Below are 25,923 nucleotides of genomic sequence, written 5' to 3' on the forward strand. Positions count from 1 at the left end.
ATGATATATGAAAAGGTAGATAGATATAGCTATAGACAGATATATAAATAGATAGATGCAGATGTATTTTAACTTATAAATGGCAGCTTTCATGGCATAAGATCATTTAAATAAATCAACAGGTTTGAAAAAAAGATGGGAATACAAATTATTTATTAATTATTTTATGTGGCTTTGCGTAGGTTTTGATAAATACAATCTATATACACAGTCAGAGGTATCAAGTAAAAACTGTTACTTCAGCAAGATGCTTCTAAAATCATTGAGCTAAGTCAGCTGGCTCTGGAATCCAATTTTGGCTGAACTGACCTTTGACATCTGCCCAGGATTCCCATACCTGCCCACAGAGCTGAAGTGGCGCAATCCCTTCTGGTATAGCACATTCCAAAACTGGTTACGCCTTCATTTATTCGTGTCACATAGCTATCTGTCAGAGGTTCATGAATAGCATGGGGTTGGCACTGGAGTGGCATTGAAGTGGTGAGGAGGAGAGGAGCAGTTAGGGTAGGAGGAAAAAATCCTCCTGTCTGTTCCCTTTTTCCTCCAAGATTGAAAAAAAAGACTCCCGGCTTTCTACGAGCAAAATAGAAACAATTTTGGTAGAAGGGAATGTAGCAGAGTCCAATAAAAGTGTGTGTGTGTGTGTGTGTGTGTGTGTGTGTGAGAGAGAGAAGAGAGAGAGAGAGAGAGAGAGAGAGAGAGAGAGAGAGAGAGAGAAACGTAGAATTCCTTCCTCTTCCTCAAGTAGCAGGTGGGAAAGGAAAATGTGGTCCAAAGAGTTCTTCCAATACCCTTGGGAGGGGGTGGGAGTGTCCTGCCTCAGGTAGCAGGACAGCCTTGGCTGGAGCCAGAGAGACATGAGGAGGCAGGTCACAAGTGTTGCCACAGTTCACTCCCGCTGTCCTCAAGCCCAGAGCCCTTTCGGCTCCCTGCTCCAGCCTGCCACTAGTGACAGCCTTCTCAGCCCCCTGAAGGGAAATAAGCCGCATTCAGTGTGGTCCGCTGGGTTTCACCCCGTAGCCTCCCGGACTGCGGCTTGCCGCTCCAACATCTCCCCCTGCCTTTGGGCGGCTTGGTCGTGCGGCGGCAGCCTCCTGCCCGGCGGCGGCTGCAGGGGCAGAGGGACGGGCAGCGAGGGCAGGGGCAGCTGGAGTAGCGGCGGCGGCGGCTCCTCAGCCAGGCGCCGCCCGCCACGGCTCCCCCCTCGGCACAAGTGCGAAGCGGCTCCGGCTCCAGAGCACGCTCCGCTCCCCGCTCCCCAGGGCTTCCTCCGCTTTTTAAACGCTGCAAACACCACCCCCGCCCAGCACCTCCCCCCCCACCCCAAACGATTAATAGCCCTGGAAACTGGGGCAGGGCCCCCTCTCCTCCGGACGGGAGTGTTTGACAACTATCTGAGTGGGGGCTTTCTCTTGGCTTTTTGGTTTTGTTTCGGAAGTCACTCAAAAGTTGGGGACCTCTGCCTCCCCTCCCCCCCGCTAAGCCTAGACTTCTCCCACGGACCCCCACCCTTTCCCCCCGCTGGTGTACTGTACTTCTTGGGGGGGGGGGCGCGGATAGCCGAAGGGGATGTTCTGCTTTCATCAGAGGAACAGCAGAGAGGGGAGACTTCGACATCCAGAAGGGAGGAGAATAAATAAATAAATACATACCCTTACACTCGCTATACAAACGGAGCAGAGGCTTAAGCATTTGTTTTAATTGCGGCTGTCGGTGCACCAGCAGGGTGAGTATCCCATCTTTCTAACTCCCCTAAAAGTCCGGCGAAATTTTGCTTTTTGGGGGTCATTGTTCTTCGCTTGAGATTAGTCCTTAATTCTCCCTGAGGAAATGGACCCAGCTCAGACCGAAAGTTACGGTGGAGGCGAGGGGGGAGGGAAACGGGGGGAAGAGGGGAGGGGAGGGGGGAAGAGGGACAGAGAGAGAGAGAGAGAGAGAGAGAGAGAGAGAGAGAGAGAGAGAGAGAGAGAGAGAGGTGGGGGAGGGGGAGAGAGGAGGAGAGAGGGGGAGAGAGGGGGAGAGAGGGGGAGAGAGGGGGAGAGAAAGAGCGACTGCCGGAGATCAGCAACTTGGAGTTGGGGAGGGGGGGGGCGAATGGTGGAGGGAATGGTTCTTGCACTATGTCCGAGAGATCAGCTTGAAACCTGTTTTCCTCGTACCTTGTGGACTTTGAACTCTGGTGTGGGTACCTGGGCTGCCTCTCCCCTGCCAAACTTTCTACTCCACTTCAGGTGATGTCTCTCTCTCTCTCTCTCTCTCTCTCTCTCTCTCTCTCTCTCTCTCTCTCTCTCTCTCTCTCTCGCTTGCTCAGAATTCTTTGCATCTCGCCACTTCCCCTGGAAGTCTTGTTACCGGGGGGGTCCGGGAAATCCTTTGCGAGCCCTCAGCTAGGTCCTCGCTGCTGGTTCATTGTTCCTCCTTTACTTACCTGTCCTTGTCTTCCCCGTCCAATAACAAGCATAGTAATAATCAATCCTCATGGACGAACCTTCGATTATTTTAAGTTTTTATTTTGAGAATGCACCTAAACTGTCGCTGGCACAAAGATGTTGAACCAATTACGCCTTGAGACGGAGGAAACTTGGGCTCTGTTGCTGTTTTTGTTTGTTGGGGTGCATGAGCAAGTCCGGCAGTTCCCTTTTCCACTGGAGGCACGAACAGTTTCCAGTGACTTTTATGAGCACGTCCACCACGGTGTTCCGTGTTTAATAATTTTTTATGTGCCGTGGAGCGGACAGCTTGTGGAGTTTGCCAGAATCCGTGAAATTAGCCTAGTCAGAAGAATTACATTGACTCTCCATGGATGCAGGGGAAAAATTACAGTTCTCCCCTCCCACCCCCCCCAAGAAATGCCGCGTGACTATAGTAGACAGAGACCATTCTAGGAAACAGGGTCTTCTGTACTGGGCAAGGGGGACTCTCGAAGACTTGATTTTTTTTTTCTTTTTCGGTATTGGTTAGCTGTATTTGTAAATTGACAGTTTGTATGCTTGTTTAATCTGCGCCCTCCAGCATCCAAAATCTTTACTTAGTAGCTCTTAAATATTATCCTTTCTTTGTATACAAAACTCAGAACAGCTTGGAGTTATTAGGAGAGTTTACTGATGAAATCTCAAGGCAGAGCAGATGGACAAAACAGTAAGGGAGAGTTTTTAATTTTTGCATACTATCGCAGACTCGCTTTTCGCTCCGTTTTCCCTATCTCCTTGCCCTAGGGGAAGAAGGCTTGTGCTTCCCAAGGATTGCGTGGGTTTGTTTCCATTCATATTTTTCTTTCTCTGCCTCCTTCCTCTCTAAAGTGTGGGAGAAGATACTCAAACCATTCACGGATTTTAATCCGAGAGCAGCTAGGGAAGGTGGAGGTTCCTTTCTTGCCTGGTGCAGTACAGAAGAGCAGAGACATGTGTTTTGGTTTCAAGACAGTTCCACGTGGAGGACCTCTGTGTGCGTGTGTGTTGTGTACTTGATCTGTAAGGAGGTAACTGGATTCTCCGTGTTCAAACCCAGTGGGCTGGTGGCCATTAATTTGCCTCCCTGGCTGTCATTACAGACACTTCCAAAATCTGATACCTAAGAGAACCAACAGGTTAGATTTCACATTAAGGGCTCATACTTAACAGTTTTCTTTTTCCCTTACCTCTATCTGGCTTGCACCCTGAGATGCATGTAGTTGATTGAGAGAAATTTGTCTTCACGAATATGGCATTCTTATCGACAGCAACTGTTTGCGAACGTTCTCCAGCGGTATTTGTCAATTTTAGCATCAGACTCCAGCGGGATTTAGGTGGGAGCTTTAATAACGTTTAACACAACAGCGAGTTGCCAGTCCTAGGCTTCTGAAGTTTCATTTGAACTTAGGAGGCTGACAATATTAAAGGGCTCCAGTGCTGTTGTTTTTTAACCTGTACGACTCAGGGGGTCGCTAGCCAGAATTTTCTTATAAGCTTGATACTGAACAACAACAAAAATACATTCTTGACTTCTGTAGGAAGTTACCTCAAGCCCTAAGCGCTCAAATGCGGTAATGAGAGCCAGATAAAAAAAAAAAATAGGAAAAATTTGAAATAAATATTTAATATTTACCATAGAGGGTTTTAAAGGATTAAATGTGTTCTTAATTATTTGTGGGTATATTTTAACTAAAAGTTAAGTATTCCAAGTAAGCGATAGAAAATTCACGTAAAAGGAAATGTACAGTTGTATGCGGATTGGAATGCCAGAAACAGTGATCTACGTAACCAGGAGTCTATTTTTTTTTTGGCAGTAAGAGAAAAATGCAAAAAAGAAAATAACTCTCCCATGTTTATTGTTTATTATATTCCATAGAAAAGGTTTAAAATCAATCATTCACAGTTCAACTGTAAGAAATTATTGTACAAGAACATTTATTTATTTAGCCTCTCCAAATACAACATTAGTTTTAGGAAAAAGCTTCATTTTTTTTCTAATTTCAAAAAAACATTTCAAGATTTAGCAAATTATTTTTTTTTCAAAAACAACAGATTTAAATGAGTTTAGAAAGATTCACCTGCAAATATTATTTCAAAGCTTAAAATTTAGTTGTATGCAAATACGTGTTTGTACACAATGCTTAGTGTTAAATTCATCTGAATTTGCTTCTGCTTTTTTTTATTGAAATGGATAGTATTTGAGATAGAAATATAATTTGGGGGAAAATATTTGCTATCTATATCTATTTTACAATTTTCATATATATTGTTACCTTCAGTCTAACTTGCAGTTAAAGCTTGAAAATTTGAATATTTTATGGTTAATTACAATTATCGTTTTCAATCATAGTTATACTTCTAAAATGAATGTTTGAAAAATGCCATTTTTAAAGAATTTTTGTTTAAATTCCTCTTTCCAGAAATAAAAAAAAACATCTCTCCTTGTGAGAAAAAAATATATTTAGAAAGAATAAGTTCTCCATATCAGAAAGTTCCCTTTTTACTTATGTTGAGACTTTGGGTGTAAATAAATTGTACACAGCCACTGGAAATACAGTGTCCAGTTTCATGTTTTTAATCTCTGTTGCAAGCTCTAAATGATTGATGCTAAATTCTAAAAATACATTTGTGTGGCTTGGCATTTTATTTTATTTATTTTATGTAGTAGAATTAAATTAACCATATTTCTTAGAAAAGTAAAGGAGGGTATAATAACCATAACTATTGTTATGAAAGTTGAGACATTGGATAGTTCACATTCCATCTTTCAAATGATAAAATTAAATATGATTCACTCATTGAAACCACACACCTTTTATACAAAATTTGAGTAGAGGGGAGATAATCCTTTTCAAGACTTAGTGAAGTGTCAAGTAATTTAAGACTGGAAGTATTTATTATGTTTTTCATTATCTTTTTTCTGTTAGGTAAATGAAGGGACATTATGAACTTTGAGTGAAGCAGGTCTCCCTTTCTAAGGAGTTTATTCAGCATAGTTCTACATTGCAGCTGCTGATCATATTTCATAGAGCTGCTAAAGCACTTAAAACCTAAAATTAGGTACTGTCTGGTAGTAAATATTTCAGATCACTGCTTTAAGAAATAAATAGAAAAGTGTCCTAACAAAAGTAGAAGACCTTTTGAATATTGGCTCTAAAAAAGGATGAACATATATGTCATGAACCTTGTTTTATAATTGAAAATACATTCTTGCAAGTTTTCTTACATATGGATAGGGTACTTGGATTTCTTAAACTTTTATAATGCCTCCCTATGGAGAATCTTAAACTAATTGTATTCAGAAACATAGTGAAGGATTTTATTACAATGGTTACTAGTTGAAAGAAACTGATACTCATAGGTATTGGATGAAGTTGCAAGGTTCCACTGTTCTCACTGACCTAAGAAGTGAAATGATCATAAAGTGCTTTTTACATTGGTCAGTGTGTTATTATGAATTATTATAAGATGATAAGCATATTTAATTTTAGGATGTTGGTACTGCGTTCAGCAGTTAGATATATATTTAATGTGGTGATTTTGAATGTTTATAATTTTAGTTTTTAATCTGCACACAAGAAAATAAACAAGAATAGCATATTTCAAAGCAGTAATGCAACTTTCAGATGTTTTTTAATTATTTTAAAACCTTGATCAATATTTAGATTATAGATATAATTTGAAATTGTTGGTATATTTCATGTCTATATGTGGTTTTGTATGCACACAATATAACCTGTATGCAAATATGCGTGTATATTTATACATGCGTTGGTAAAGCTTAATTTTACTATCTGCTTTATTCTCTGATAACTATGTTATATGAATATTTTTCCCATGAAAGAAATATGGTATTATAAATATGAAAGAAATATGGTATTGTAAATTACTTCCATCGATAAAAGGGGAAAATAGGAAGGGTTGTTCCATTGAAAAATAGAGTATTTTAAGCTATCAAAATCACTTTTCTGCAGGTTGCTAAGGACTATTTTAGTGATATCATTAATGAATCTCATTGTTGCCTTTTATGCCATTGAAAAGTGATAATTGATCTTGGAGACCTGAGACAATAATACAGTTTGATATTGGACACCATTGGGCTTTTAGTTGGATTTTTTCCTCTGAGATGCTGTGTAGGTTAATATTGAAGACATAAAACATTTTGGTCTTTCAGAATTTTATAATTTTCATATTTAAAATTCTGTAATAGATTAAATGTGTAAATGAGAAACTTAGTGACCTATAAAAGTTGGATTGCTTTTGAATATTTTTGAGACATTAAAAAAATTCTTTGTTTTCTTTGGATGATATATTGAACATTATCCTTCAAAAGTAGGTCTTGTTGTGGAGACTGTGGGCAAAGACCAGGTATTAACATTATGTAGTAATGGTTTCAGAGTACAGTTTCAGTAGGATAATGCAGCAGACTATTTTGAAATTTCATATGTAGGAAGTATATACCACTTAAAAAGTACATTTCAAAATAAGATATACCACTTTATCTTTCTTGGTGTTGTTTTGTTCACTCAAGGTACAATAGATCTCTATGACCCTATGTCTTTTATATTAGACTTAAAATGTAGAAAAATATTTCCTTGGTGAACATTATGCATATTTACCAAATATTAAGTAGGGCAATGGATTTTTTCAAATGCTTTTCCTTTGGACAATGATTGTGAGCTATTTTATTTTGTTTATATTGATCTTACATAGTGAATGCCTTTAGAGGTCATGACTGATTTAAAGATAGTTAAAAATATGTGGTTCATGCTTAGCCATAGTGGGAAAAAATTACCTTTTATGTCAAAATTTGGAACTTTAATATTCTTTCCCAAAGGAAAATAGAATTTGTCACCATTAGCGCTCTCTTCAGATATGTTTAAAGAAATAATCCTCAGAAATAAAATTTATTTTCTCCAGTAGGTTATGCTTAATGAATGTCAAAGTCTCCCCAATTATTGTATACTTTTTCATGATGTAAACACCGGGCAAGTGCTTAGTCTATTTTTCCATGTTTTTTTTTAACATACTGTTACCCCCAAACCAACAGAAGCTGTTAAACATTTAAATTGTTGTAGTTTTGCTTTTACTTTACATTAATAAAATTAGTCCCCTATATATACACATAATACATATCTGTGTTTATATGTACATATTAATAATATTAATAATAATGATAAGCAGGATTTAAATAGTGTCTACTTTGTGCTGGACACTGCTAAGTACTTTACAAAGATTCATCCATTTGATCCTTACAACAATCCAGAGAATTAGGTACTATAATTATCCCCATTTTACAGTTGAGGAAACTGAGGTAAACAAGATAAGTAACTTGCCTCAGTTGCCACAGGTAATAGGTACCTGAAGTGGAATTTGAATTCAGGTCTTTCTGATTCCATATTCCTGCTTCTAATCACTATGCCACCTAGCTGCTTAATATATAATACAAATGTGTCTATATACATACATGTACACATGTATAAATGAGCATTCACACATGCATGTGTAAATACATGTATCTTTATGCTGATCAGACCATTCATTCTTGCAGTAGTTAACATTCTCAAAGTTGATGCTCTAGAATTTTGAATGCTCTCTCCCTTCACTTGTCTAATTTGCATACATGAAGAATTATTACTATTATGCTCTTCTTGCCTGACATTTTTTACATAAATGCAATAGTTCTATAAAAAGTCTATAATTATACCTTACATGAATTATTACTAGTGTTCTTTTCCTGCTTTACTTTTTTTTACAAATGCAATAGTTCTATAAAAATGGACTATAATTAATTCATTAATACCTATGAGCTCATATCATGAAATTTTGATGAACTAGGTGGCATAGTGGATGTAATGCTGCATTTGGATTTAGAAAGACCTGAGTGCAAATCCAGATCCATACACTTCCTAGTTTTAGACAGGTGAACCTGGACAAGTCACCTAACCTCTTACTATCTCAGTTTTCTCAACTGTAAAATTAGGATAATAATAATAACTCCTAACTCACAGAAATTTTTGAGAATCAAATGGGAAAATATTTGATAATGTTTGAAATTTTATCCATAAGCATATTTTATCTTATATGCTATATCCTATATAATATTACTCTGTGTGTTCTAGGTAAAATTATATATATACATTTTGGAAATTCTTGTATTACACTGTATTTAGGAATTTCCAAAGGGTGTTGCCATTTAAGAAGATTTGCATTTTCAGTTATGTGTGCAGAATATTACTGCCTTTTGCAAATATATAATATATATATATATATATAATATACATGTATTTATGTAATTTCACTTCTGACTGAATTTCTTAGTGATTGTTGTGATTTTTAATTTCATGTGATGAACAAATTGAAAGGGTGAATAAAATATTGATATGATACATCTCAACATTCTTGAGATCTCATGAAATATTACTTAACTCTTTTTCTTCATCTTATCTTTTGAAATTAACATCTATTAAAGTAAGTTACTACTTTTATCAATTGAACCAAGAATCAAGTATATTACAATGATCTTTCGATTTTCTTCTGCAGAATTTTAAATACTCTTGATATTGTAGTTGGAGATCCACTGAAACTGATGAATCCCAATGTTTTTGAATGATGACATTTAAGGCTTATGTTTGTGACGCTGAATCCCCTCTCCTAATTTTCTATTATATCTAAGAGCAAAAAGACTGAATTTATTCTGTAGACTTAAAAATCACCATCACTACAACTATTGAGTTCCCTAGCACAGAGTTGATCAGATGACTAATATATATTTGAGTATTTGATCGTTAGAGCCAGAAAGGATTTCAGAGATGAACAAATCTAACTCTTCATTTTAAACATAATGAAATTGTTTCAAGGGAGGAAAAATGACCTAAAATCATAGTGTATCATACTACATCGGTTACAAACATTGCTTATGCTGTCCCTTTAACGCAAATCCAGTGTTGAGTCAGAGAGAGGAGGTGGCCATTAGTAGAAGGGAAATATGTTTAACTCTCCAACTGAATTCTGAGGAATGTTTTTATAGCTTACCATGAATTGCCTTGGTATATCTATGATTATAGGTAGCATGGGCATAACTATTGTCATCTCTATAACTTACAGTCTATTATCATTGGACCTTGACTACTATCTATAATCTTAGAACTGGAAGGCAACACATTTTTTTTAGAGTCAGCCTCATGCAGGATGGATGAATTCCTTCAACACTATCCTCACTTTTGCATGAAACATCAGAGAATTCATTACTTGATACCTAGATGTTTATGATAACCCTATATCTGAGAATATCCAAAGCGTATAGCCATTTAAGAAGATTTGCATTTTCAGCCATGCTTGTAGAGTCTTGCTGCCTTTTGCAAATGTATTAAATAGTAAATTTGACTAAGTCTTTTAAAGTTTCATTTAATATTTTCATCTCAAAACATACATTTGAAGGTCATACTGGTATCTGTTGATGGAGGACACAAAAAATATTTGACAAGTGTATAGGATTTCATATCTGATTCCTTTGGGTGGGGGAATGTGGCACGTAGGAGGTAAATCTCTGTACAGGAAAGAAGCTTGAGTCACCTGAGTTCACTGATGTATTCATAATCCCTTTTCTGTTCTCTTGTATTAGGGTATTCTGATGACTCATTTCAAAGAAAGTAGCTATAGTTTATCTTTCACCAGAGGAAAATGTTTATTTTATGGGAACTTTTTCTTTATTAGTATGCATTGTCAAAAAGTATGAAGTTTCCTGTAATATGATATGATATACCTTTTATGTTTTATGTCTTCATTAGATTGAAATATTCAACATCACATCATGCCTACATTTTGTAAACATGGAATATGAAACTTTCTTCTAAACAAGACTTTCATGCTAAAAATGCTTAAGAAGCTTTGATAATGATAAATAATAATAATAGTTCTTGCATAGCACATTGAGGTTTGCAAAGACTTTTTATAAATATTGTCTCATTTTATCCTTAAAAAAATCCTGGGGTACAGGTTCTATTATTATCCCCAGTTTTACAGAGTAGAAAAACCAAGGTGCTGTTTGAACCAAATCAAATTTGATTTCAGATCTTCCTAACTCCTGGGCTAGAACTCTCTTCATTGCGCCACCTAGCTGCCTCAATGGTTTAACATGATACTCAGTTTGAAACACAAATCCTCATTTATGTTTTTAATTACTAAAAAAATTAAACAAATTATTTTTTGTATAGAGTATTTTCTATGAGTCTATTATTTAATCAATTTCTACACATTCATTTGATGCTTTTCTGTCCATTTTATTGTACAAATAAACATACAATTTACTATTACTGGAATTAACTATAACTTAAGCAGTTTTTTCTTTATATTAAGGATGTGCAAAAAATTATCTTCAAAATATTTGGTGGCACAGTGGGCAGAGCACCATACCCTCAGATACTTGATAGTTGTGTGACCCTAGGCAAATTGCTTAACCTCTATCTACCTTAGTTTTCTCCTCTGTAGATGAGATTAATAGCTCTTACACTGAGCAAATTGCAAATTCAATCTCAATAATTTGACAGTTTCCCCAACCATAAATGGGGATAATAATACTATCTGCCTGTCAGATTTTTTTGTAAGTACAAAATGAGGTCATTGTAAGGCACATAATATCTAGCACTTAACACTCAATAAATAATTGTTCCCTTCTTGTTAGGATCAAATAAAATATATATTTAAATATATATTATATATATTTAATATGCATATGTTCATACATTTACATGTATATAGTTATATCTAAAAGATGCTTTGCAGACCTTAAAAATTACATAAATGCTATTATTAAGATGCTATTGAAAGGGAAATATATGTAAATACTGAGAAAGTTATCTTTGCATTTTCCATAAAAAAGATATATGAAAATTTTTCCCCTTCCCATGAATATTTGGAAAAGACTTATGGTGACATCTACCTGAGTCCAACCTACCCCTACTTTCAGCTCTTCTGACATAGGGAAACATTCTAAATAGAGATCACTTATCTTAAGCCTCATCAAAAATCAAATTTGTTTTAAATTCGTGAATTCTTCCAAAGAAAATTTTTTGTGGGCCTATTGGAATACTAAATCTGAATATTTGTTGATTGGGACTTGTATGATAGTTTTCTTTGTTAATATCTAATAAATGAATATGCTATATTTTCCTACCCTCAAAAGATTCATACCCTAAAATGCCACATGTAAATTTCTTTTTTTTTTAGGTTTTTTCAAGGCAAATGGGGGGTTAAGTGGCTTGCCCAAGGCCACACAGCTAGGTAATTATTAAGTGTCTGAGGCCGGATTTGAACCCAGGTACTCCTGACTCCCGGGCCGGTGCTTTATCCACTGCACCACCCCTATATATATGTAAATTTCATAAAGTATTTCTGCATTGATGCTATTTTACAAAAGATTGTATTGTTTAGTTCTCCTTCTGGAAGAGGAATCTTTGATCTAGAGCCCCAGGACAGATAGATTTCAAAAAATATATAATTTTGCTTTCTTATATATTTTGATCACAGTACTTTTATTTTGTTTTCTTTGTAACCTTATGTATTTTGCTTTATGAATATGAAAAGCTATTTCGAGAAGCGGTTCATAGACATCACTATACTGATAAAAGAGTCCATAATAAAAATAATACCAATCTAAGGTTTGAGCATACAAGGAATTTTGACTATTGTACCCAAATTAACTATAAAAAACATATGAAGAAAAATGCTATCCACATCCAGAGAAAGAATTGATAAATAGAAGTGTGTGTATTGAATAATTTTGAATTTATGTATATATATATAGATATACCAATCTATCTATTAATCTATTTATCTATCTTTTTATCTATTTGTGTCTAATGGTGGCCATCTCTAGGCCAGGGCAGGCAGAGGGAAGGAAAAAAGGGGGAGAAATTATATGTTTAACTTTGTTCTGTAATTAAAGGTATAGCAAGTTGCATATGGTAGATTTTCAGTTTCATGTGCAACATTTTTATAGTACTACATTATGGAAATACTTGTTTATTACACAAATTAAAAATAAAATAAATATAAAAGAGAATCTCATCAGTGGCTTCCATAGTAACAAATTACATTTTTTTAAAGCAATGAATCCTAGGAAATAAGGAATTATACTTCTGTACCTATTTCTATCTCATAATGCTTAAATAATCTTTAGGACTTTAAGAATCCATGGTTTCAGGAGGGTAAGGGTTTTCTCCATGGCCAGAAATCTCAGCTGATCTTCATTTTAGAGGATGATCTATGAGACTTGCTGTGGCCTAAATTTCATAACTGACACCAATTTGATGGTTTACCCCTCTGAATATTATTGGACTGGTCATTAGAGGACAGATAAATAGATGTATAAGTACTTCATCAAGCCTGAACTTGAAACTTTTCCAGTTTGGTCTCAAGTTAACATAGCCTTTGGGAACCCAGGGTCACTTCCATGTCAAGATGAGGCATCAGAGTAGAATTTTAATGGAGAAGTTTGTATAAACTGAAGAATAAAAGACATATTTCTGCTTGAGGTTTTAGTATTTGGTTTTTCATTTGAGTTCCCTAAGAAACAAACTGGTCCCTCCTCAAATGCTTTCTGCTGAGATCATCTTAAATATCAGTGTGTTTGTGTGTGTGTGTGTGTGTGTGTGTGTGTGTGTTTAATCTCCAGATATACAGATGTAAGAGGCAGCTCCTTTTTCACTATATTTTGTTTGTGTCAATTTATGAAAGTGTGGGGACCATAAATCCCTTATGTGTCTGTAAAATATACAGTAGACCTCTTAGTGATAGTGAGGGTTCCTTTTTTTTTCATGCACACTGAGTAAGGAAAAAATTTTGTTTAGTTTCTAGTGGTTTGTTTTTAGGCATTTCCCACAAAAAGATGAACAAGACCCTTCAAAAGCCACTCTAACTTACTCATTTAGCCAAAAAACACTGACTTAGCCATCCAAAAATAACATGAAATTAAAATTAGTGTTTCAAATAGTTACAAAAATTGTGCTTTTTTCTGCATGAATCATTTTGGTGATGTAATTCACGATTTCCCTATATTGAGATAGAGATTGGGCAGTGAATAAGTGTGAGAGTTGTTTTTCTCCTTTAACTTTTATCTCCAGTCCCTGTGCCTTTGTATAAACTGCCCCCTTGTGCTTAGGGGACACTCCCTCCTCACTTCAGCCTCCCAAAATCCTGAGTTTGCTTCAAAGTTCAGCTCAAGGGTCTACATGAAACCTTTTTTGAGCTTCTCAGATACAAGCATCTCCCTTCCAAACTACCTTATTTTATACACACACACACACACACACACACACACACACACACACACACACACGTGAGTTCCAAGATAAGGACTTTGAGGGTAGGGTCTATTTCATTTCTCTCTTTGTATCCCATGCCTAGAATAGTGTCTGGAATATGGTAGATGCCTAATAAATGCCTTTGAATTGATTAATTTGTGTCCCTTTTCTAAGAATAATAGAATGCTTGAACAAATTCAACATTTAATGCATACTTATTGAATTGAACTTTATAGAAGTTTATATAGGAAGAACTTGAAAATTATACTATCCCATCTATAATGCCCAAATCTAAATCTAATCAGTCAGAAAGTCAGAATTTGGAGCCCACAGATGTTGTGGTTATGTGATATATTTTGTTTGCTTTTACATGGGGGTAGAAACTAAGTATAATCTATTATTTCCACTGCTTACTCTTTCCCCAAGTTTGATTGTTTCTAATGCATAAGATAAACATGAAATTAAAATTTTGATTTTCTTTTTAAAAGTTTCTTTTTTAAATTTTTTAAATTTATGATTTTTTCTTGAAATTTTATTGGTTCTTTTGATTGGAAAATAAAAAGCACTGGTTCTGGTGCTTTCAGGAACATGATCTCAAGCAAAACTTATGACAAGTAAGCATAGATTTTACATCCCACTTTCAAAGTTTAAAATAGGAATTCTTTTACCTGGGTATAAAACAACTGGAGGGAGGTAGACAGCAACAGGGAACAGTTTGACCATATATGTAGCTTAGAAGGGAGTCACTGAGATCCTGACACTTATACTGGAAAGGTTGGGGGGAAATGCCACAGTGATGGTACCTTAGGGACAGTAATCTGGTGGTATGGGCCAGGATATATCCTTCAGCAAAGTCTACAATGGGGAGACATGGGAAGAACAGCTGCAGTAACAAAGCTACCCATCCCTCATCCCCACTTTCCCGTGACATTATCCTTGGAAAAATCTCCATTTGCTTTGTGCTCATTATAGCTATTTCTAGTTAAACGTGATGAAACTGGGTCTCAGAGAGATTAAATAACTTTATTATGGTCCCAGTTAGTATACGACCAAGGAAGGATGAGAATTCATGTCTTCATATCTATAGTTCATTGTTCTTAACACTGCATCTTGCTGAATCTAAGAAAAATTCTTTACATTTATAATTTGAGTCCTATCACCCAAATACTTATGTAGATGCATATAATATAAATTTATATATATATATATATATTTATTTATTCTTATGCCAGTTTCGTATGAAACATCATTCAAACATTATTTTCAGTTTTTCTTTCCTGTTTCCTAATAGCAGGTCATTTAACTTGAGTCACAATTTCCTTGAGTGTAAAATAAACAGGAAATTGTGTTTTTTTATCAACATAAATCATTTTGGTATGTGGTATATGAATTTATTTTGTTGTAATAGAGTATTTTTTCTTTTGTGAAAGAAAACCAAATTTACCAAAACAACTCTTCTTGCCCTATAGATATTGGCTGTAGATTTAAATGAAAAACTTGAAGATCATAGGTAATTATGATTATATTTAATTCAATTCCACAAACATTTAGTGGTTATTATATGTAGGGCACTTGTAATACAAAACTAAAGCAGAAACAATTTATTCCCTCAAGAAGAGGGTGTTATAGGGTGGTGGCAAAGAGCATACAAAGTAAAACAAAAAATTATTTCAAGAAAGAGAAGCTAATAATTAGAAAGAATAGAGAAAGCCTTATTAAGGGAGTACCACATGAGCTATGCTTTTACTTTTATTTGTTTGTTTATTTGTTGCTCTTTCTTGGAAAATAATTTCATCTTTGCTTCTTTGGTTGTTTTGGGGTTTTTTGGTAACATTTTGTGTTTTGTGTTTTCTCCCTTGTTCCCTCTCAACCATATGTACATATACATACATACATATATATATGTATGTATGTATATGTATATACATATTTGTGTATTTATGTATGTGCATATATATGTATATATACATATACATATACATACATATATATATGTAAAATGTGTGTGTGTGTGTGTGTGGAATCATACCATGCATAGTTCTATATATTATCCTTTTTTAATTCATTCTCTGTGCGGTTATTCATTCTCTAGCACCCAGATCTTAAAATACATCCCATCTAACAATTTATGCATTTTCCTTCACAAGTCTTTCATAGATGTTTTGAGTGTTCACATTACTCATAATAGTTTAATTACTCACAGTTACTCTTTGAAAAATATTACCTATAAGTGTATACAATGTTCAGTTCTGCTCATTTCAATCTGAATTAATTCATGCAAGTCTTTTCGTGTTTTTCTAAAACTAACCAATTTATTCAGCTAATCTATAGATATCCCTTTCCTAATACTTTGCCATCACAAAGAGAGCTGTTATAAATATTTTACAACATATAGGTTCTTTTCATTCATCTATGATCACATTAGGGAACAGACCTAATAGTGATATTGCTGGTGCAAAGGGTATACATAGTGTTTAGCCATAATTTCAAATTGCTCCCAAAATGTTTGGAGCAGTTCACAATTCCACCAATGGTATATTAATGTCTCAACTTTTCAACATTCCCTCTAGCATTTGTCATTTCCCTCTTTAATCATTTTAGCCAATCTGATAGGTATGAGATGATACCTCAAAGTTGTTTTAATTTGCATTTCTCTAATCAATAATGATTTAGTACATTTTAATAAAACTATATATAGCTTTGATTTTTTTTATCAAAAACTGTCTATTCATATTCTTTGGCCATTTATCATGATCTTTATGCAAGAAATTGGCTATAAATCCCCCCCTTCCATCAATTTTCTGCTTGACTTCTAATCTTGGCTACATTGGTTTTATTTGTATAAAACTTTTTCAGCTTAATGTAAATATATTAATTTTGTATCTCACAATGCTTTCTATTGCTTGTTGATTCATAAATTCTTCTCTTATTCATAAATATGATAAGTATTTTGTTCCATACTTCTCTAATTTACTTATGGAGAACCATGACTTTTAAGTAGTTAGTAATTCTAAAAGAGTCTGTAATATAGAAACTCTTAATGTTGGGTCCACAGACCTTCAAGCCCCAAAGGAGTTCACAACTAGATTTTACCAGACCTTTAAGTTGAACCTAGTATGGGGAAAAATATATATCTTTATTTCAACATAATTAACTTCTTTGGTAATAAAATATATATGTTATTTTGTGCATTTAAAAGATTATGACTTCACTAGACTATCAAAGGTGTCCATGACTTTTAAAAAAATAAGAATCTTTGGGCTATAGTGAAGACATGAAACATTCTAGATGTGAGAGACCACTGTACAAAGATATGGCAGAAGGAATTGTGTGAATGGCAAATACATCAGTTAGATTTGAATGGATAATGGACAGAAGAGATTTAAAGGTAAAGAATAGTTCTTTAAAAATTCTTTTGTTGTGGTTTATTTTTATATCATTCATTTCCAATTATATCAACACTTCCTACCCCATCATGAGCCCTGCCTTGTAGCAAAGTTTATGATATTACATCCTCTAAAAGAAAAATAGCAAATAAAACTGAGTCACTATAAATTTCCCACATATACAATATTTTACATCTGAAGTCTCTTATCCTCCACAAAACAAGTGATTTTCTCTTGTCTCAATTATCCAATGTTTTACTATATTTTAGCTATTCAATTACTTTTGTAATAAATTTGGTAAGAATAAACTTTTCATAATGAATCTGTCACTGACTCTTCAGCTTTATTAAGTACATTGTTCTCAAATAGCAAATCATTAATAAGAATATTCAAACATATTTCTCTTCACTCAATTTTATTAAAAAGAGCCAAATTATAAGATAGCAATATATATTCAGAAAATTCTGATCCTCAGAAAATTATTTTCCTAATATCCCTATTAATTAATATAAATTATTCTTTACTAACTTAAAATATAATGTTTCTCTTTCAAGTATAAATTTATTTCCAGGACTTAAAGAGAATTTGGCTATTATTTTGTGAATTTTTTCCCTTTGAGTAATTTCTGTTATTCTAAGGGACCTAGCAGACTTAAACATGCAAAACAGAAAATTATATTACTATAGGGAAATTGCTCTGTACCTTTGAGATGGGATTCTCTTGGTAACTTAAGTGCTATACACATGAAGACTAGCTGACATTTTCCTCCCAAGAAATTTCATGTATGCAGTTAAAAAAGCTCTTAAATTGATTAAGGATTTGTTATATATTTCCAGAAGCACTCATGAGTACTTTTATGGTTACAAGAGTACTGTGCATTAGAATGCCAGAACCCAAGAAATACGCAAGAGGCCTTCAAAACCATACCAGCATTCCTCATGATACCATATAAACATATGGAACAGTCTAGGGGAAAAAACAAAAGTTAGGTAGATCCTAGGATGGTAATATTTTAAAAAGGCAAAATATCAACATACCTATTTCTTTGGATCAAAATTTCATAATTTGCCAAATAAAATGGATAAAATATGCAATTCTACTCCAGATATAGATATTAGAACCAAATATCTTCATATCCTTTAGAATATTAAATTTATGCATTCTTGTATTCTACAAGAAAACATATAGATATACATAGAAATATATATGTATAAATATGATATAGTTCTATTATTTGTCTTTTAATCAAGAAAAGTAAAACAGTTTTTGAAAAGATTAATTAATAAAAAATCTTGTCTCCAGGAGAAAATTAAATTGCAGTTAACATAACCTCTTTAGAGTTTGAGAAATTATGCACTATAAAGTTGAATATTTCCTCAAAGTTTTAGAGCAAGACAATGACAGAGTTGTAAATAAAGTTGTAAATAAAGTGCATTTCATGTTACTTGAATCTCTGGTGTTCCATTAAACTGGGCTTCTTCCTTTCTTTTTTTTCATTTTTTTCACTTCTCTTTTTCCTCAAACTCTTTTCCTTATTTCTTTCTTTTCCTTTTTTTGTTCACTATTCTATATGAATTAATAATATTTCCACATTTTAATTAATTTTTGAAAGAACTAATGTGTCTCAAGAGCAACATCATTATAAAATTGAACTTCCGTTTCCTCATTCATTTCTTTAAAGGAACTTTTGTGTGACTTTTTAATGACTGAAACCTGTGAGGTTTATAAAATAAGAAACTGATATATAATTATGTGACTTGCCTAATATAACAACATGGGGATAATTCTTGTTTTCACAGATCTTACACCATGGGAAAAGAGTACCAAGTTACTTGAAAAAACAGATTTTCATTTATAGTATAATTTTTGGTAATGGTAGATATATTCAATCTGAAGATGTTTTATCAACTGGAGTCATGTTTTATATCCCTCCAAAATCCCTTTTCTATACTGCACTGGGAGTCAAATGAAAGGAAATATATAGGATGACTAAACCTATTTAAAGTCTCTAAAATCAAAGAGGAAGCATACTATAATGCATGATACGCTGACACTGGATTAGGATCACTTGGGTTCAAATCTTGCCTCAGACATTTATGAGTTCAGGCAAGCTGGTTATTTCCTCTTGGCCTCAATTTTTGCATCTGTAAAATGGAAATAATACTAACATTTACCTCTTTGGTTTTTGGAGAGAATCAAATGAGGTAATTTATGTAACACTATTATATAATTTATTATTATAATACATATTATATTAAAATAATGTAATAATTATATAATGTATTATATAATATAGTATTACATACAATGCTATTATAATAATTAAATAACACCATTTAAATGTTTTCTTTCAAATTTACATTGGAATAGAAATAATTAAATAACTATAGTATTCTTGTTTGAGCATATTGCTTTTTGAAGTATTTTCATATTGAGTATAATATGTTTTAGCACATTGCTTTTAGTGTTTGATGAAACTCCTTTTCATTTTAATAAGTCTAAAACTTTACTTCATGCGAAAACATATACAAAAGAGTATAAAACCTCTGGAAAAATTCTACTTTAATACCCCTTTCCCAGACTGCCTTTTTAGTAAATTTTCTCCCACTTTCAGAGATGCCCTGGAGGTTAAGTGCTATAATGAGTGTTATTGTCTAAATGTGACACAGGAAGATCAGAATAGACATCTCTAGTGACTCCTGCTTTTCTGGTCATAGGCTTGGCTGTTTGACTTTCTTCAAAAATAGGGAATATTTGGCTAGAATTATATCTCTCTACTCCCTTAAATATTGTTAGTCTAGGTAGGGGAAGGAACTTTAAGGTTCAATATAGACTTCTTATTACTATTTTCTTGATGATAAAGGGGCCAAGCAAGTTAAGATTTGACTCACTTCCTACCAAATACTTATTCCACAATGAACATGATATCAAAAAACAAAGAAATGTATTATCCCTTTCAATAGCAAAACAGAAGTCAGAGAAAATAATCATATGAGATTATATACCAAACAATACAGATTGAGAGAGCTCTCCCATTGGGAATGGGATATCATTCAACCAAGTTCAACCAAGAAGGAGAGCTCCACATCTCACTCCAAGAGAAAATTTCTCAAAGTCTCTAGTATAGGAAACTATGGATAAAGATATAATAAAGCCTACCAGTTTCTCTCATGCTCACTTATGCACATAATCTTTCCCTTCAGTGCTTCAATCTCTCTCCTCTCTTGCTTGTCTTTCATGCATGTGTGGGACAATGAATAATCAGCAATATGAAGAGATTTTCATACCAGTGTTCTTTGGGGTTCATATTTTCTACTATTTTAAATTATAGATATTTACGGCAGTCATGTCTATGACTTAGATGATACCTAGTTTTTGGTGAACACCATAACCTGCAATTATAGCAGCTTATGGAAAATTGTGATTCATTTTACAATGGGGTGATGAGAAAAAAAAGGTTTGTTTTAAAAGCAGAATGAATTGTGACTTGATAACTTGTTAAGTCAATTATAAGTTTAAATTTTTGTAATTACTTTCTGTGTAATAGCTATTAAAAGTAACTATGTTTCATTATTTTTAGTTATATTCTCTGCTTGAGATATTAATTAAAAAATAAGAACAAGGGAAAATAAAAGTTTTAAAGTTGTCAAAATTGAAGCTAAGGCCTGTTATTTTTTTAAGTAAAATATGTAGCTCACTGATATAAATAAATAAATACCAATCCAGCAGAGTCTGCATTACAGTGGGGGCCAAAATAGGACAGACCTTTCTCCATTGGAGAGCTGTTTATTTTGCTATTAATAATGGAAAAGAGAGACCTTCAGAATATTTGCTTTGGGGCCCAGAATTTATATCCACTGCTGTAGTTATATTGCTGTTCAAATATTCAGATTGTTTTTTTCCCTTCTGGCCACACAGGCCACAATTCAGAACTGAGGAGAAGAACAAAAAAAGATGAAAAATACTTTTCCTCCCTTCTACTTAAAAGGATAATAAGAAATGGTATACTTTCTCCTGTCACTTTAGTTTTAAAACATACTAACCTCTTGGATGGAGGATAAGAAAATAGATTGAATTACAGTTTAGAGTTAAGGAATGGATCCTTTTTTTTCTTCTGATGATCTCACCTTAATTTATTTTCCTAACATCATTCTTGTGAAGTCTATAGGATCAGCTTCTACTAGTCTCATTTCAAAGATAAAGAAACTTGGAGATACAATCTAATCAAGTGGACTGATTTGAAGAGAACAAAACTGCTTTGACATTTGATATACTAACTTTATTTTTGTTTTCATAATAACTCATCCATCTAATAAATTGTTCCTTATGATTGTATGGGAGGAGAGGAATCTGTATCTTGTGAAGGTCACAGATATTCAGTCTCTCTGTTCTCTTTTCTGCTTTTCTCTCTAAGACAACTTGAGAGCACCGAGAGTATACATTTAGAAGATGGTAAGATCAGCAAGGAGAAAGGAAGAGCTTTGAGGGAATTAGGAAAAAGAAGAATGTTTTGACCACTTGAAGGAATTTGATATCTGAGCTTTTCCAATTTCTACTTTTGTGTTAGCAGGTATCAATCAGATATATTTTCTTCTTTGAATCAAACTTTGAGTAACTCTTAGACCCCAGAATTTTTAATTCTTTTCTTACATGAAGAGCATATGGATATTTAGCAGGTTGAAGATATGGGCCCAGTATCTCCATGATTTTATAATTTGAAAACTAAACAATTCACACCTATATTTATTTTTCCTTGTTTGTTATTAAGACTTGTTTTTTAAAAGCTTTCTTTAGTCAATTGATTAACAAACATTTATTGAATGCTTGTACATTGTGCTGGACAAGGTGAGGAAGCAGAAAAAGTATTAAATATAATGTAGGTTTTCTGGGGAACTTATCTTTTGGATTAGAAATGGAACTTAAATCACATGAAGCATGAAACAATGCAAAGTGAAGGAGAGAACCAAAAAGTCTGGGTTTGAATCCTGATTGTACCAGTTGTTAGATGTTTGAAAAGTGCAAGTCATTTATTATACTGTTGTGTCTCAGCCTCCTCATCTATTAAACAAGGATAAGAATGTTTGTGCTGCTAACTTCATAGCATTGTTTTGTGGAAAAATTTAGGTAAAACTAAAAGTGCCATCTAGGTAAATGAGATGTTGCTCTTACAATTACAGAATTATAGAAAAGGGTAAATGCTAACCTGTTTGGTAGAGACTTAAAATCAATTAGTATTTGTTGAGTTCTAGGGTTGAGGCATTTAGTCTATATATACACACAAAAAAACTACACACACATACACACATGTATGCATGTATGTATATATGTATGTATGTATATAGTATTTCAATAATGGAGAGAGATTGATTTGTGGAGTTGCCATAGAAACTGTTATATTTGAGGGTAGAACTTTTCTTAGGTGAAGGAGAGAAGGAAGACTATTCCAGGACAAGATGAGTTTCATGAAACAGAAGGGAATGTGGAAGTATTGTGGTAGAGTGAAGGGACTTGACTTGATTTATGCTGTCTTAATTAGCAAACATTTCAAGATGCTTAAATTTAAAATTGTTTGATACCATCCATAGGCATTATACAGTACCATAGTTCAGAGAATACTACCATCAGTTAGGGCCCATGTGATCAATGAGATGTTTTCAATATCTTAATTGAATTATAGGTGAGATTTAGAAAGATGCAAGAGACAAAGGGTGATATTATAGGAGAAGAGGAAATAGATGAAAGAAGTCACTAGGGCAGAAAGGAGTAGAAAGATAATAATGTACCTCAAGTAGAAGGTTTATACTAGATATAAAAGGAAATAGGTTTGGATAGATTGGGTAGGACCATATTTGGAGGACCTTAGAAGGCTGACAAAGATGTTTATGCTTGATGCAAAAAAACTGGAAAAGATTAAAGATTTTAATAAGGTTCATGACATTACAAAAATTATATTTATGGCAAATTAGTCATATTTTAGAATAACAGATAGATCTGAAACTAAAAAGTCTGTTACATGACTGTGACAATATACACGTGGTAATGAAAACATGTGCTAGAGAGGTGACTGGAAATGGAAAAATAAATGTACATATGAGAGACTATCAGAGGAAAAATGTATAAATGGAGATTGATTGGAAATAGGGAATGGTGAGAAGGACTTAGTTAAAGGTGGTTCTAAGTTTGCAAACCTTCATGAAAAGGAAATGATAATTTGTATGGGTGAGGAATTTAGAAGAGGAAACTGCTTTTTTATTTTGTTTTAGAGAAGTTCTGATTTTGGTTGGGTGTGTTGAGTTTGAGATGGTAGAAGACATTCAAATGAGAATGTCTACTGGGAAATTATGGATATGTAAATTGGAGCTCAGATGAGAGAAGATAAAGACTTGGAAGACACAGTCAAGATTTGAAAATCATTTGTATAAAGGACATAGATCAAGTCATGAAAATGGATAAGCTCTTTGATGGTGAGAGGAAAGAAAGGAACCAGAAGGCCAAAGACTAAGCCTTGAAACATATCCAAGGTTAAGGGTTGAGAGAAATGCTTGCTTCATGAAAAAGATTAAAAATAATTTTTCACAAAATAAATATCTCTTAAATGTATTGAGGTAGGAGAGAAAACAACTCAGAGCACTTATGCTATAGATTGTTCTAGTTCTTTGAATAGGCCTATCTTCGAAATCATCATTAAATTTGTGCATGAAGTTAAAAAAGGTAAACTATCACATTAGTAAACAAGATTTCAACATATCTTTCTAAATTGGAATGGTATGAAGTAAACTGAATAAAATTTAAAAGGAAAATAAATTGTAAGAATATGAAATATGGCTGATTAACCAGGATATTAAATTATAGAGTAATTATAATTGGCTAGAAACAAAAATGAATCAGCAATTATTTAAAGTGAAATAAAATCTTCAGCTTCTATAACAATAGACTATAGAAAAATTATGTAGTAGTATTTTCATTATAATTGGAAAAAAGTCTTATAGTTTCTGACTGCAAAACGCTCATAATGTTTTGGCAGCCTTTTTTAATGGATAATGAACTGGCCCTGGAATCAGAAAGATCTGGGTGCATGTCTTATTTTTTGATATTGGAATTGTGTCCCAGGCAAGTTATTTTAACTCTTAGTGCTCTTTCAACTGTCAAATTCTAAGTTGCAGAGAAAGTGCCAACAAGCATTGGTAGAGGGAGTTTCCTCATTTGATATTTCCTTCTATCAGTGAAATCACAGATTCAGTTTCTCTCCGTCTGATTGAAATCCAGGATAGTTCCATTCAGTCAGGGGCTATTTAGGAAGTGTGAAATAAAGAAAAAAAAAACAGTCCAATTCTGAGATCTCAAAATGCAAAGATAAGGAGTTTTCATTGAAGTGAATAGGAAACTGAGTTATAGTATTCGGAACTTGAATAGCATTTAGTCCAACTCATTCATTACTAACAGATGAGGAAACTGAAATCCAAAGAGGTTGATATTACTTTCCTAAGTTATAAGAGTCCAAGGGGGAGTTAGAATTGGAATCTAGATTCTCAGTTGGGGTTAAATCCAGGACTTTTGACAGTTCACAAAGCTGCTTCTTCAAGAAAGAATTAAATGAATAAAGGTTTGTAAGGATACTTTAAAAGAAATGGTTGGAGAGATTGCTTGAAATAACATCACTTGGAAAAACCAGGTATGAAAGTTAATGATATTTCTCACAGATGTAAATAATATTATCACAGTGGGTCATGAGGGTCTGATTTTCGTTTCCAGCAAAGAGTGAAAAAGAGAAAGTAGAGTATAAGGAATTTAGTTTAGAAAAAAGAAGTTCCTGATGGACCCAAAGTTTGTTAAACATTTGAATGGGTTCTCAAAAGAAGTGGTGCAATCTTCTTACCTGAAAACATTTAATAAATAGAGTAGTTGCCTATCAGTAAACTTAATGTTAATGATTTGTTTTGACATTTAGTTTTTCAAAAGAACATTTGAAAAGAGCAATCTGCTATGCAAAAATTCATTTATGCTTTTTTAGAAGATGGTCTGGAAATTCAAACATTATGTTTTATCTAAATTAAAAGTAGCTCTGAAATATGCATATATATGTGCATATATAAAGTTGAACTCTGAAATAAATATAATTCTGAAATATGCACACATCTATATAAAATGCATATACACATACATAAATGTATATATATTTGTATATATACGTATATGTATATATATTATATTTATATATATAGTTTCCTGGTTTACTACCATGAAAATTATAAATAGCATTTATAATGAAATTAAACATATTGGGGTTTGGGAAAAACATTCTGAGTAATTCAAGGAGTTGAGGAAGGACAAAAAGCTGAAGATTATGCAAACTATTCCAAGTTCCTAAATTTCCTATAATTCTCCTTTATTTTCTTAATTATCAATACAAAGGAAGAACAAAAAATCAGATATCACATGAGCCCTTACATATGACCCTTCTTTCACCTTGCCTGTATTATGCAATGGAGTGCAATACTAATAATAGCCTTCTAGGATTGTACTTCATGATTCCCTTTTGAGGAAATGGGATAAGAGCTCTCTCCCTGAGGTCTTTCCAGGTTGAATTCTGTTAAAAAATGTTTACTTTAAACAAAATTTTTTCCCCAACAGAATGATAGAATTTGACTTGGAATGAAGCAGAGAGCTTATTTTGGAGGACTTACATCTCACTGAGAATCTCATCTTTGATGTCCCTGACAAGTGGCCATCCTTACTACAGTTTGATGACCTCACTGAAAGGGAGTACACTACCTCCAAGATAGC

General features: G+C 33.7%; 1 protein-coding gene across 9 annotated transcripts in view; it reads left to right on the plus strand.

Annotated features, from left to right (window-relative positions):
* Positions 1–25,923, plus strand: part of EYA4 (EYA transcriptional coactivator and phosphatase 4) — a 368,182-nt gene that overhangs the window by 33,024 nt on the left and 309,235 nt on the right. For 7 of the 9 annotated variants that reach the window (XM_074187619.1, XM_074187616.1, XM_074187621.1 and 4 more), the window contains exon 1: positions 1,354–1,726. The exons of 1 other annotated variant lie outside the window; for it this stretch is intronic. The gene's annotated coding sequence lies outside the window, so the exon portion shown is untranslated. Of the gene's footprint in view, positions 1–1,353; positions 1,727–2,092; positions 2,232–25,923 lie in introns of those variants that run through there. One more of the 9 variants, XM_074187617.1, reaches the window with a different exon arrangement.

This window comes from Macrotis lagotis, chromosome 5, assembly GCF_037893015.1.
Source record: "Macrotis lagotis isolate mMagLag1 chromosome 5, bilby.v1.9.chrom.fasta, whole genome shotgun sequence".
NCBI lineage: Eukaryota > Metazoa > Chordata > Mammalia > Peramelemorphia > Peramelidae > Macrotis > Macrotis lagotis.